The following is a 9,484-nucleotide window of genomic DNA, read 5'->3' as shown; positions in this document are numbered from 1 at the left end:
ATGCTGAGGGGGCGGTCAGGCCATTCCGGATTCTTCTGTGTCTGACGCTCCAGTAGCTCCCGCCTGGCTTAGAGGAAGAAGAGGCCAAAGGAGAGACACCTGCCTTATGCCCGTTTGTGGCAGCGCGGCTCGCCTCGCTGTGATTGGTGGCCACAATGAAGACTGCAACCTGGCCTGAGCGGTAAGGAGAAAACAGTTTTTGGGTAAATAGAGGGGGAAAAGAGGGTGGCAAGTGGAAGGAGTAAAGAGAGTGGTAAAGGGGGTAAAACGGCGGCGAGCGAGAGGGAAAGGTTTTGTGAAAAGACAGTGGGGAGGGAGAAAAGTTTTTGGGTGGATGTAAGGAGAAAAGAGGGTAGCAAGCAGGAGCCGTAAAAGATGGTGGGGAAAAGAGTAGGGGAAAAGTTTTTGGGTAGATGGAGGGGGAAAAGAGGGTGACAAGCAGGAAGGGGGGAAAGGAGGGTTGGGAAAACGACAATGGAAAAATAGTTTTGGGGGTAGATGGAGGGTGAAAAGAGGGTGGTGTGTGGGAGAGGGGCGGGAGTGGGGAAAAGAGGTTGGTGAGCAGGAGCGGGGAGAAGGCTTTGTGAAAAGATGGTTAGGGGGAAAGAAAGTGAGGAAAAATGTTTTTGGGTAGATGGAGGGGGAAAAGAGGGTGGTGAGTAGGAGGGGACAAGAGTGGTGAGCGAGGGAGACAAGGTTTTCCAAAAAGACTGTGGGGGAAAATGTTTTTGGGTAGATGGAGGGGGAAAAGAGAGTGACAAGCGGGAGAAGCAAAAAGAGGGTGGTGAGTGGGAGGGAGAGAAGGTTTTGCGAAAAGATGGAGGGCAGAAAAGAAAGATGGTGCAGAAAGAAAAAAGGTGGGTAAAAAGCTTTTGGGTAGATGGAGGGGGAAAAGAGTGGCAAGTGGGAGGAGAAGAAAGGGTGGTGAGAGGGATGTAGGAAAGAGGATTGGGAAAAAGATGATGGGGAAAATAGTTTTGGGGTAGATGGAGGGCAAAAAAAGGGTGGCAAGCAGGATAGGGGAAAGAAGAGGGCGAGCGGGAAGTGGGAAGGGCTTTGAAAAGACGGAGGGGAAAAATGGGGGTGGATGGAGGGGGAAAGAGGGTGGCGAGAAAAGTGTGGAGAAGGCTTTATGAAAAGACAGTGGGGAAACGTTTTTGGATAGATGAGGAAGGAATAGAGGGTAGCAAGGAGGAGGGTAAAAAAAACGATGGGGAAACAGGTTTTGGGTAGATGGAGGGGGAAAGGGTGGTTAGCAGCAGGAGTAGGAATAGGGCTTTGGGAAATAATGGAGGGAAATGTTTTTGGGATTATGGAGGAGCAAAAGGCTAATGAGAGCGGAAGGGGGTAAAAAGAGGATAGATGAAAACAGTGGGGAAAGTTTTTGGGTAGATGGATAGGGAAGAGAGTTGTGAGCGGGAGAGTAGAGAAGGTGTTAGGAAAAGACGGTGGGTAAAAAGTGGTGGGGAAGAAGTTTTGAGGTAGATGGAGGAAGAAAAAGGATGGCGAGAGGGAGGGGTCTGAAGGGGGTCAGGAAAAGAAGGCGGGGAAATAAATGGTAGGGGACAAACGTTTTGGGTAGATTTTTTTTAATTTTTAAATCAGATTATTTGTATTTTTGCTTTTGAGTAGTTTTTGAGTTCTTTATATATTTTGTATATTAATCCCTTGCTTGATGCATAGTTTGCAGATACTTCCACTCTCTGGATTGTTTCTTCGTTCTATGGATTGCGTCCTCTGCTTTGCAGAAGTTTTGAAGTTTAATGTAATTCCATTTGTCTATTTTTGCCTTTTTTGCTTGTGCTTTTGGTGTCTATTTGAAAATTCCTTGTCCTAACCAATTTCATAAAGCATTTTTCCTATGTTTTCTAATCTAATATTTTCATAGTTTCAGATCCTATATTTAAACCTTTATTTTAAGTTGATTTTCTTACATGGTAAGATAACAGTCTAGATTTATTCTTCTACCTGTGGGTGTTGGGTTTTCCTAGCGCAGTTTATTGAAGAGATTGTCTTTCCCGAATGTGTGTTCTTGGTGCCTTTGTTAAAAATGAGGTGACTGTAAATGTATGGATTCATTTCTCAGTTCTCTATTCTGTTTCAATTGTCTGTGTGTCTGTCATTTGTGTCTCTCTGTCTCTTTGTCTCTCCCTGCCCCCCCCCTTTTTTTTTGCCAGTACCATGCTGTTTTGGTTGCTATAGATTGTAGTGTATTTTGAAATCAGGTAGTGTTATGCCTCCGGCTTTTTTCTTTTTATTCGACATTCTTTTGTCTATCTGAAGATATTTTGCATTTCCATGTGAATTTTAGGATTTTCTTTTTTGTATTTCTATGAAGAACATCTTTTGTAATTTAACATGGATTGCATTGATTTTGTAAATCATATATTGGGTGACATAGATATTCTAACAATATTCTTTCTAGCGCGTGGACATTGGATAACTTTCTTTTGCGTCTTCTTTAATATCTTTTATCAATGTGTTTTATAGTTTTCATTGTGGGATCTTTTGCCTTTTTGGTTAAGTTTATCCCTAGGTATCTTTTTTTGGTGAGTACTGTTAATTAAATAGCTTTCTTGATTTTTCTTAGGTGTTTCACTATTGGCTCATGGGTGTGCTACTCGTTTTTGTATATTGATATTGTGTCTTGCAGTTTTACTAAATTTATTATTTCTAGTAAGATTTTTGTGGAATCTTTAAGGTTCTCTTTTATAGGATCATGTCACCTGAAGACAGAGAAAACTTGACTCCTTTTTTCCCAGTTTGGATGCCCTTTATTGCATTCTCCTGCCTAATTGCTCTAGCTAGGACTTACAATACTATGATGAATAAAAGTGGTAAAAGTAGCCACGCTTGTTCCAGATCTTAGAGGAAGAGCTTTTAAATTTTCCTCATTGATTATGTTAGCGGTGGGTTTGTCATATATGGCCTTTATTGTGCTGAGTAATGTTCCTTTTGTATTCATTTTGTTGAGTTTTTATCACGAAGGAATGTTGAATTTTATTTTTTTCAGCATCCACTGAAATGATTATATGGTTTTTGTTGTTGATTTGCTGAATATGATGTATCACATTTATTTGTGTTTATTGAATCATCCTCATTTTCCTCAGATGAATCTCACTTGATCATAGCAGATTATCTTTTTATTGTATTGTCAAATGCAATTTTCAAGTATTTTGTTGAGGTTTTTTTACATCTGTGTTCATCAGGGATATTTGTGTGTGGTTTTCTTTTTGTGTTGTGTCCTGGTCTAGCTTTTGTGCCAGGGTAATGCTCGCCTTATAGAACAAGTTTGAAAGTATTCCTTCCTGTTCATTTTTTGGGGAATATTTTGAGCAAAATTGGTATTTGTTGTTTTAAAAACGTTTAGTAGAATTCAGCAGTAAGACCATGATTTGTGTGTTTTTCTTCAATTGACAGGAGACTCTTTATTACTGCTTTAATTGCATTACTCATTATTCGTTTGTTCAGGTTTTTTATTTCTCTATCATTCTATCTTGGGACTTGGTTATATGTCCAGAAATTTATTCATTTCTCCTAGATTTTTCAATTTGTATATAGGTGTTTTTAGTAATCTCTTACAATCCTTTGTATTTTTGTGTAATCAACTGAATGTCTCCTTTTTCATCTCTCATTTTATTTCAGTTTCTTTTAGTCTAGTTAAAGCTCGTCAATTTTGACTTTCAAAAAAACCCCAGCTCTTGGTTCCATTTGACTTTTTGTATTTTTTTTAGTTTCTATTTTTTAAATTTTTTATCTAATCTTTATTTTTTTTCTACTAATTTGATTTTTCTTGTTTTTCTCATTACTTAGTGTATTGTCAGGTTGGATATTTGAGATCTTTCTACTTTTATACTGCTGTGTTGACTTGTTTACCCTTATATAATTATCTTTCTAGTTTTTCTTTTTTTGATTTAAAGTCTATTTTATCAGATACAAGTATAGCTACTCCTGCTTTTTTTGTTTCCATTTGTGTGGGATATCTTTTATCATCCCTTCACTTTCAGTCTAGGTATGTCTTTATCGGTGAACTGAGTGTCTTAGGCAGTGTCTAGTTGGGTCTCGTCTTTTAATCCATTCAGCCATTCTGTCTTAGTCGGAGAATTTAATTTATATACAAGGTTATTACTAACAGGTAAAAACATACTATTGCCATTTTTTACTTGTTTTCTGATTGTTTTGCTACGCTTTTTCTTTTGTTCTCTCTTCTTTCTTCTCTCTCTCTCCTTCTTTCTTCCTTTCTTTTCCTTGCTCTTTCCCTTCCTTCCTGTCTTTATTTGTAGTGAGGTAATTTTCTCTGGTAGTGTGTGTTAATTCCTTGCTTTTTATTTTGAGGGTGTCTATTACTGATTTTTGTTTTCTTTTCACCATGAGGCTAAACATAATTATAACAAGTTATTTTTAACTGAAGAAAACTTAACCTTGATTGCAAAGAACAAAAAAGAAACAAAAAAACATTTACCTTGTAACTCTATCCCCCGAAACACACACACGTTTTGTATTTGGATGTCTTTCAGTATGTTTTTATATTCTGTAAACCTTGAAAAATTGTTGGGTTATATTATTATTTTTAACAATTTTGTATTCTAGCCTTTATATGAAAGATACAGGTTGCTTACACATCACAACTACAGTATTATTTTAAATTTATCTGTGTACTTAATTTTATTAAGGAGATTTATACCTTCAGATGGTTTCTTGTTACATGTTAGCATCATTTTCTTTCAGACTGAAGAACTCCATTTAGCATTTCTTTTTTTTTTTTTTTTTTGAGACGGAGTCTCGCTCTGTCACCCAGGCTGGAGTGCAGTGGCCGGATCTCAGCTCACTGCAAGCTCCGCCTCCCGGGTTCACGCCATTCTCCTGGCTCAGCCTCCCGAGTAGCTGGGACTACAGGCGCCCGCCACCTCGCCCGGCTAGTTTTTTTTTTTGTATTTTTAGTAGAAACGGGGTTTCACCGTGTTAGCCAGGATGGTCTCGATCTCCTGACCTCGTGATCCACCCGTCTCGGCCTCCCAAAGTGCTGGGATTACAGGCTTGAGCCACCGTGCCCGGCCTAGCATTTCTTGTAAAACAGGTTTGGTAGTGATGCATTTCCTCAGCTTTTGTCTGGGAAAGTATCTCTTCTTCATTTTTGGAGGATGTATATTTGTTGGGTGTGGTTTTTTTCATTGGTATTGTTTTTCTTAAGCACACTGAATATGTCATCCCACTTCCCCCATGGGAGGGAGGCCCCCAGCCTGTTTAATTTTTGCTGAGAACTCTGTTTCCTGACATATCAAAGGTTCTCCATATGTTGTTTGATTCACTTCTCTTGTTGTTTACAGTATCCTCTTTGTCCTTGACATTTGGAGTTGGATTATTATATGCCTTGGCATAATCTTTTTTTTTTTTTTTTTTTGAGACAGAGTCTCTCACTCTTGTTGCCCAGGCTGGAGTACAGTGGCATGGTCTTGGCTCAGTGCAACCTCAGACCTCCTGGGTTCAAGCGATCCTCTTGCCTCAGCCTCCCAAGTAGCTGGGATTACAGGCACCCACCACCACACCCAGCTAATTTTTGTATTTTAGTAGAGATGGGGTTTCACCATGTTGGCCGGGCTGGTCTCGAACTCCTGACCTCAGTTGATCCGCCCACCTCAGCCTCCCAAAGTGCTTGGGATTACAGGTGTGAGCCACCAAACCTGGCCACCTGGGCATAGTCTTGTTTGGCTTGAATCTACTTGATGATCTTTGGTCTTCATGTACCTGGATATTTATGTATTTCTCTTGAATTGGAAAGCTTTCTGTTATGATCTTTTTGAATAAGCTTTTTTATCTTTCTCTGCTTTCTCTTGAAGACCAATGACTCTTAAATTTGTTCTTCTGATGCTGTCCCATAGATTTCCTAAGTCTTTTTCATTCTTTTTATTCTTTTCTTTTTTCTCCTATTGTGTATTTCAAACGGCCTGGGTGACCTTACTGATTCTTTCTTCTGTTGGATCAGTTCTGCCATTGAGGCCCTCTCATGCATTTTTCAGTTCATCCATTATATTTTTTCAGCTTTGAGGTTTCTGTGGTCTTTTAAAATTATTTCAATCTCTTTGTTAAATGTTTTTGATAAATTTCTGAACTACTTTTTTATATTTTTAAAATTTCATTGAGTTTCCTCAAAACAGCTATTTGTTACTTCCCTCTCTGAAGAGTTTCACATCTTTCTCTCTCCTAAGTCACTGGTGACTTGTTAATTGTTTGGTGCAGTCATACTTCCCTGAATATTTTTAATGCTTTTGGGCCTATGTTCCTGCTTGGGAATTGAGTAAGTCGGTATTTATTCCTGTCTTTGTACTCTGGTCTTGTTTGTACCTGTCCTCCTTTAGATGGTCATCCAGAAATTCCAAGGGTACTGACTGTTGAGTTCCCTAAGCCTGTGGTCACTGAAGCTGTTTCAGCATCAGGGTGCCCTAAGCTCAGGTTCACTGTGACTCTTGCAAGATTGAGGTCCCGGAGGCGCCTAATGGACTTGGAGAAGATAAGAGAGGGGTTCCCTGGGTTCCCAGCCAAAGTGTTTCATTCACTTCCCTCTTCTTCCCATTGGAAGGAGTCTGGGTATTGAACTTTGTGGATCTGGGAGAAGGGTGGTTTGGGTACTCCCATGGCCACTGCAACTGGCACCACATACCCAAAGCCCACAGCCTCTCGGACCAGAGCAGCACTGGGGCTTGTCTGAGTCCTGTGGCCACTATTGCCTGACGGCTGCTGACTTATTTAGGCCATATTAGTCTACTGGTGGTGAAGCTGGCCAGTGTTCAGGCCCATCCCACCAGGGCAGCAGATTCCCTTCTGCCTCCAGGTGGGTCTAGAGGTGCCTGGGAGCTCCTGCCTGGGATCAGGACCACAGTGTTCTGTCTGATACTGTGTCCACTGTGGTGGAGCTGGGACTGGGTTCTCCTCTTTCCTGCATAGGAAGGGAGTTCTCTCTGCACTGCACTACACTGCCTGGAGTTGGGATTAGGGTAACACAGGCAGCCCTGTGCCCACTGTAGCTGATGTCACATATGAAGCCCACAGCCTCCCAGACCATCATTGGTTGCTGGGGCTCACCCAAGGACCACAGTGGCTACGGCCTGCCTGCCACTGAAGTTTATTCAGAGCCTGAGGCCACTTTAATCAGCTGGTGTTGAAGCAAGTTAGGACTCAGGTTTGTCCCACGGGGCCGTGGATTCCCTCCTAGCCCAGGTCATATCTAAATGCTCTGTCTGTGGGCACTGGCCGAATCAAGGACAATGGAGTTCTGTCCAGTGCTGTGTTTTACTGTAGCAGAGATGGTACTGGGCTCCAAGGCAAAGTTTCATGCACGCTTTCTTCTCCCTCCTAGAAGTGGACACATTCTCTCTCTGCACTGCCTGGGGTTGAGGGAGGGCTGGTATAGGCACCGCAAGACTGTCTTCTCCACCCTCTTTAATGTGTCTTTTTTTGTTTCTAGGCTAAAACCAGGTTCTGTGATCTGTCACCTGATTTCTTTGGTTTTTGTGAAGGTATTCATTTGCTTAGATCGTTGGATGGTGGTTCAATTTGATGTTCCTACAGGGAGACAATCACGGAGCGTTCTCTTCTGCCATCTCGCTCCACCTCTTCTCATTTATTTAGTTCTTCTTCAACTTACTTTAACAATATTTTGCAGGTTTCAAAGTATGAGTTTTGCACTGCTCTTGTTAATTTCTAAATTTATTACCTGTTTTGTTGGTATTATACATGGTTTTGTTTCCTTAATACCATTTTAAAACAGTTCATTGATAGTATATAGAAATAAAATTCATTTTGTAGTATTGTATCTATATCTTGAAACTATGTTAAATTTATTTCTAATAGTATTTTACTGAATTTCTTAGAATTATATGAGATCGTGTGATGTGTAAATATTTAAAAATTTATTTTCTTTCCAATAAGAATGTGTTAAATTTTCCGTTCTTCACTACACCTCACTAGAATCTACAGTATAATGTTGAATAGAATTTGTAAGAGTGGACATTCTTGTAACTGATGAGTCATTTACCCTCTCATTGCTGAGTATAATGATAGCTGTGGGTTTCGTAGATAAAATTTTCTTCACTAGTTTCAGGAAGTTATTTTATTGTCCATACATTTGGAGCGTTTTTATGATGAAAAATGTGTGATATTTTCTCAAATGCTTTCTGTCTGAGATGCTCATATATTTTTGTCTTTTATTCTGTTAATGCAGCATTCGCATGCACTAATTTTCAAATAGTAAATCAATGGTGCATTCCTGGGGTAAATCACATCTGCATGTAGCGCATAATCTATCTTATATGTTTCTGGATTCAGTTTGGCAGTATTTTGTTGAAGATTTTCGATTTTATAAAACAATGGGCTGGGTGTGGCGGCTCACGCCTGTGGAATCCCAGCACTTTGGGAGGCCTAGGTGGGCAGATCACCTGAGGTCAGGAGTTCAAGACCAGACTGCCCAACATGGTGAAACCCTTTCTATACTAAAAACACAAAAACTAGCCAGGTGTGGTGCTGCACGCCTGTAATCCCAGCTACTTGGGAGGCTGAGGCAGGAGAATCGCTTGAACCTGGAAGGTGGAGGTCTCAGTGAGTTGAGATTGCACCACTGCACTCCAGCCTGGGCGACAGAGTGAGACTCCATCACACACACACACACACACACACACACACACACACACAAAATGAAAGATACTGGCCTATATTGTTTTGTGATAAAGTTTTTGTGTCAGTAATCCTAGCTTTATAAAATGAGAAGTGTTCTCTTTTATTTTCTGCAACAGTTGGTGAACAATTGACACTAATTTCTCAAGAGTGTTTGATAGATTTCACCTGAGAAGCTACTTGAGATTTTTTATTGTAAGTTTTCAAAATTACAATCCAATCTTTTTACCTTCTTAGATCTATGTAGATTTTCTATTTCTCCTTAGTCGTTTCATCTGTTTTAGTTTGTGTCTTTCTAGGAATTCATCCCTTCTATCTAGGCTATCTAATTTTTTTAGCCTAAGATTTTCATTGCATTGTCTTTTATTTTTATTTTGTAATACTGGCAGTGATGAGTTCTCTTTTATTGCCGATTCCAGCAATGTGAGTCTCTTCTTTTTCTTGCTTAACCTAAGTAAACATTTGCCAACGTTGGTATCTTTTCTTTTTTTTTTTTTTTTTTTTTTGAGACGGAGTCTCGCTCTGTCGCCCAGGCTGGAGTGCAGTGGCCGGATCTCAGCTCACTGCAAGCTCCGCCTCCCGGGTTCACGCCATTCTCCGGCCTCAGCCTCCCGAGTAGCTGGGACTACAGGCGCCCGCCACCTCGCCCGGCTAGTTTTTTGTATTTCTTAATAGAGACGGGGTTTCACCGTGTTAGCCAGGATGGTTTCGATCTCGTGACCTCGTGATCCGCCCGTCTCGGCCTCCCAAAGTGCTGGGATTACAGGCTTGAGCCACCGCGCCCGGCCGCGGTATCTTTTCAAACATCTAATTTTGG

At 40.6% G+C, this 9,484-nt stretch overlaps 1 long non-coding RNA gene across 3 annotated transcripts in view; it reads left to right on the top strand.

Moving 5' to 3' along the window:
* The first annotated feature begins 22 nt into the window (after positions 1-22).
* Positions 23-9,484, top strand: part of LOC102131081 (uncharacterized) — an 85,519-nt gene continuing 76,057 nt past the window's right edge. For all 3 annotated transcript variants that reach the window (XR_012418983.1, XR_012418984.1, XR_010578448.2), the window contains exon 1: positions 23-181. This is a non-coding gene — a long non-coding RNA (uncharacterized lncRNA). The remainder of the gene's footprint in view (positions 182-9,484) is intronic.

This window comes from Macaca fascicularis, chromosome 10 (assembly GCF_037993035.2).
Source record: "Macaca fascicularis isolate 582-1 chromosome 10, T2T-MFA8v1.1".
NCBI classification, from domain to species: Eukaryota; Metazoa; Chordata; class Mammalia; order Primates; family Cercopithecidae; genus Macaca; species Macaca fascicularis.
Note: the sequence above shows the minus strand (reverse complement) of the source record. Positions and strands in the feature narration are given on the sequence as shown.